Source organism: Schistocerca cancellata, unplaced genomic scaffold, assembly GCF_023864275.1.
Source record: "Schistocerca cancellata isolate TAMUIC-IGC-003103 unplaced genomic scaffold, iqSchCanc2.1 HiC_scaffold_196, whole genome shotgun sequence".
Classification (NCBI taxonomy): Eukaryota; Metazoa; Arthropoda; class Insecta; order Orthoptera; family Acrididae; genus Schistocerca; species Schistocerca cancellata.
The window spans coordinates 12,501-17,500 of NW_026046229.1; the positions used below are offsets into that span (position 1 = coordinate 12,501).

The following is a 5,000-nucleotide window of genomic DNA, read 5'->3' on the forward strand; positions in this document are numbered from 1 at the left end:
CACCACCATGGACCAACGTCCGGTGCATCCTATCCGCCACAGTACACCAACCAGACTATGATAACCAGGCCACGAGGTCCAATCATAAAACAGAATATCCCACTCGTCCGACAACCACAATTGCTCAGATAAGCCACCAACACCCACACATGTCCCACACAGGGGTGCACCCAACATCACCACACTGCCTCGTCTTACAGAACAAACACACTGGCAGGAATGAAACACACAGGTCTGCCGCAACCTCGGACACGGCGCGCCCCCTCTCACTACCGAAAAGCGCATCCCAACGTGACATACCTCCTTTGACACACTGACGCTGCCTCGGGCATCCACTTCCTACGGTCAATATGAACGAACCTCGCCCCGCCCCCCCCCCCCCCCCCCCACCAACACGCCATCCCATACCACAATGTGTACCGTACCCAAACCTAACGTGTACTGTACTACAACGCAATGTGTACCAAAACACAACCCAGTTTGTACCTTAACCTAACCTATGTCACCTTAACCTAACCTATGTCACCTTAACCTAACCTATGTCACCTTAACCTAACCTATGTCACCTTAACCTAACCTATGTCACCTTAACCTAACCTATGTCACCTTAACCTAACCTATGTCACCTTAACCTAACCCATCTTGCACCTTAACCTAACCTATGTCGCCTTAACCTAACCTCTGTTGCACCTTAACCTAACCTGTGTTGCACCTTAACCTAACCTGTGTTGCACCTTAACCTAACCTGTGTTGCACCTTAACCTAACGCAATTTGCACCGCAATGTAACGCAATTTGCACCGCAATGTAATGCAATTTGTACCGCAATCTACCCCAAGTTGTACCGCAATCTACCCCAAGTTGTACCGCAATCTACCCCAAGTTGTACCGCAATCTACCCCAAGTTGTACCGCAATCTACCCCAAGTTGTACCGCAATCTACCCCAAGTTGTACCGCAATCTACCCCAAGTTGTACCGCAATCTACCCCAAGTTGTACCGCAATCTACCCCAAGTTGTACCGCAATCTACCCCAAGTTGTACCGCAATCTACCCCAAGTTGTACCGCAATCTACCCCAAGTTGTGCCGCAATCTACCCCAAGTTGTGCCGCAATCTACCCCAAGTTGTGCCGCAATCTACCCCAAGTTGTGCCGCAATCTACCCCAAGTTGTGCCGCAATCTACCCCAAGTTGTGCCGCAATCTACCCCACGTTGTGCCTTAACCTAACCCACGTTGTGCCTTAACCTAACCCACGTTGTGCCTTAACATAACCCACGTTGTGCCTTAACATAACCCACGTTGTGCCTTAACCTAACCCACGTTGTGCCTTAACCTGCTCTGTAAATGGCATATGACACGTTACATTAATGTATTGTTGTCCAACCGCAACCCGCTCAGAATGTTGTGTACACAGCTACGTGTCATCTCCCCATAACAGCTGTATTGCAGTGTGGTACGCCATAGAGACGTGTGGGAGTAATGGACGCAGTGGATGGCGATCAGCATGAGCCGTCTGTTCATGTAGTGGCGCGTGTATGCAGACATAGTAGTCTCTTCTCACACAATGTGATAGCACGGTGTCCCGCGTTCCACATCTGCGACATGCTACAGAGGCCGGTTGACAGTTCGTCGCGCAATGGACATCGCATACGTACGGGGGCACCTTCCACGTGCCCTCTAGTCGGGCACATTTTGTTGCGTGGATGTGAGCGGATGTAGTGTGTCTTGACACCTGACAGGCAGGCATGCAATAATAGTTGACTTTGCAAACGGGGATGGACGTGGACGTGTACGTTTACTGGTGACGTTACGCAAATGAACAACTGGTAACCCGTTGTGGTGCGGTTGATCTTGCTGGAGGTACATCTGTGAGGGCAACGATCGGTACAGCTATGACGCGGTTGTGTCAGCGATACCCACCACACCAATGAACGTGAATGTGGATCTGGGTGTGAAGCGATACGCGGCTGTGGGTGGGTGGGACTGTCCCCGGCCGGTGAGGGGGGGGCCGCCCGGCGTGCTGGCCGCGCGGTGCGTGGGCGCACGCGCTACAGCCGGCTGGTGGGGGCGCCCAGTGGCAGGCGCGCCGGCCGACGGACGCGGCAGGCGGCGCAGCTGCGCGCCGGGGCACCCTGCGCGCGGCGCCGTGCAGCCAAAGTGGGTCCTCGCCGGCCCGGTGCGAAGCGCGGTGGACATCTGCAGTGTGCTGGTCCGATTGAGGACTGTGTGCGTTGAGGATGCGCCGCCGCCCGGCACTCGGCCGCCGCGACGCCGTCTGCTGCTCGGTCGCCCCAGCGGTTCTCGCTGGTGGTTTGTATCGCAGTTGTGCAGACGTGTTGGCACGTGCGCTGTGCTGGGAGAGTTCGCTTCGGCACCCACGTGGGGCCTTTGCCCTTCTGTGGCGCTGGCGTTGGAGCTGCCGGTCACCGTAGGTGGCGCGTGTTGTCTCCCGCCGGCAATGCCACGACAGCACGCTCCCGGGCCTCTGTCGGCAGCGGCAAGCTCAGTTGGGAGCACGGGTGGGTCGCACCTAAAGCGTCTACTCGCCTAACTCCGGGCGATTGCGCCTCTCTCGAACCCGACCAAGTACTTAGGACGGCGCTGCGCGCCGCCGGGACCTGAGAGGGTTTCGAGGTGTATTGTGCAGGGGAGCTCAGCCTCCTCCTGTTTGCAGAATAATTGAGCGGACGCTTGCGTGTTCGCGCGGGGCCCCCCGGGAACACACTCCCGGGCGGCCGGCTGCTCAGCTCTAGTTGACGCAGCTCCCTGGTTGATCCTGCCAGTAGTCATATGCTTGTCTCAAAGATTAAGCCATGCATGTCTCAGTACAAGCCGCATTAAGGTGAAACCGCGAATGGCTCATTAAATCAGTTATGGTTCCTTAGATCGTACCCACGTTACTTGGATAACTGTGGTAATTCTAGAGCTAATACATGCAAACAGAGTCCCGACCAGAGATGGAAGGGACGCTTTTATTAGATCAAAACCAATCGGTCGGCTCGTCCGGTCCGTTTGCCTTGGTGACTCTGAATAACTTTGGCTGATCGCACGGTCCTCGTACCGGCGACGCATCTTTCAAATGTCTGCCTTATCAACTGTCGATGGTAGGTTTCTGCGCCTACCATGGTTGTAACGGGTAACGGGGAATCAGGGTTCGATTCCGGAGAGGGAGCCTGAGAAACGGCTACCACATCCAAGGAAGGCAGCAGGCGCGCAAATTACCCACTCCCGGCACGGGGAGGTAGTGACGAAAAATAACGATACGGGACTCATCCGAGGCCCCGTAATCGGAATGAGTACACTTTAAATCCTTTAACGAGTATCTATTGGAGGGCAAGTCTGGTGCCAGCAGCCGCGGTAATTCCAGCTCCAATAGCGTATATTAAAGTTGTTGCGGTTAAAAAGCTCGTAGTTGGATTTGTGTCCCACGCTGTTGGTTCACCGCCCGTCGGTGTTTAACTGGCATGTATCGTGGGACGTCCTGCCGGTGGGGCGAGCCGAAGGCGTGCGACCGCCTCGTGCGTGTTCGTGCGTCCCGAGGCGGACCCCGTTGAAATCCTACCAAGGTGCTCTTTATTGAGTGTCTGGGTGGGGCCGGCACGTTTACTTTGAACAAATTAGAGTGCTTAAAGCAGGCAAGCCCGCCTGAATACTGTGTGCATGGAATAATGGAATAGGACCTCGGTTCTATTTTGTTGGTTTTCGGAACCCGAGGTAATGATTAATAGGGACAGGCGGGGGCATTCGTATTGCGACGTTAGAGGTGAAATTCTTGGATCGTCGCAAGACGAACAGAAGCGAAAGCATTTGCCAAGTATGTTTTCATTAATCAAGAACGAAAGTTAGAGGTTCGAAGGCGATCAGATACCGCCCTAGTTCTAACCATAAACGATGCCAGCCAGCGATCCGCCGCAGTTCCTCCGATGACTCGGCGGGCAGCCTCCGGGAAACCAAAGCTTTTGGGTTCCGGGGGAAGTATGGTTGCAAAGCTGAAACTTAAAGGAATTGACGGAAGGGCACCACCAGGAGTGGAGCCTGCGGCTTAATTTGACTCAACACGGGAAACCTCACCAGGCCCGGACACCGGAAGGATTGACAGATTGATAGCTCTTTCTTGATTCGGTGGGTGGTGGTGCATGGCCGTTCTTAGTTGGTGGAGCGATTTGTCTGGTTAATTCCGATAACGAACGAGACTCTAGCCTGCTAACTAGTCGCGTGACATCCTTCGTGCTGTCAGCGATTACTTTTCTTCTTAGAGGGACAGGCGGCTTCTAGCCGCACGAGATTGAGCAATAACAGGTCTGTGATGCCCTTAGATGTTCTGGGGCCGCACGCGCGCTACACTGAAGGAATCAGCGTGTCTTCCTAGGCCGAAAGGTCGGGGTAACCCGCTGAACCTCCTTCGTGCTAGGGATTGGGGCTTGCAATTGTTCCCCATGAACGAGGAATTCCCAGTAAGCGCGAGTCATAAGCTCGCGTTGATTACGTCCCTGCCCTTTGTACACACCGCCCGTCGCTACTACCGATTGAATGATTTAGTGAGGTCTTCGGACTGGTACGCGGCATCGACTCTGTCGTTGCCGATGCTACCGGAAAGATGACCAAACTTGATCATTTAGAGGAAGTAAAAGTCGTAACAAGGTTTCCGTAGGTGAACCTGCGGAAGGATCATTACCGACTAGACTGCATGTCTTTCGATGTGCGTGTCGTGTCGCGCAACACGCTACCTGTACGGCAGCAGCCGTGCGCCGCGTGCGGAACCACGCGTGCCTCTCAAAACTAACTGAAAAATGTTGTGTGGTACGAGCGCTGAAGCTCTGGAGCGGCTGGCCTGCGGCACCTGGCGCCTGGCGCCGGTTTTGAATGACTTTCGCCCGAGTGCCTGTCCGCTCCGGTGTGGAGCCGTACGACGCCCATCGGCCGTGAGGCCGTTGGACACAGAACGCTGGAACAGGGGCCGTCAAACGCCTCAGTCCCGCCTATGCAACTGTTTTGAAAG

The 5,000-nt window shown here is 54.8% G+C and overlaps 1 non-coding gene across 1 annotated transcript; it reads left to right on the plus strand.

The window, feature by feature from the left end:
- Positions 1-2,764: 2,764 nt before the first annotated feature.
- Positions 2,765-4,675, plus strand: LOC126112676 (small subunit ribosomal RNA). The gene has a single exon (XR_007524507.1). It is a non-coding gene; the product is annotated as a small subunit ribosomal RNA (ribosomal RNA).
- Positions 4,676-5,000: the final 325 nt, after the last annotated feature.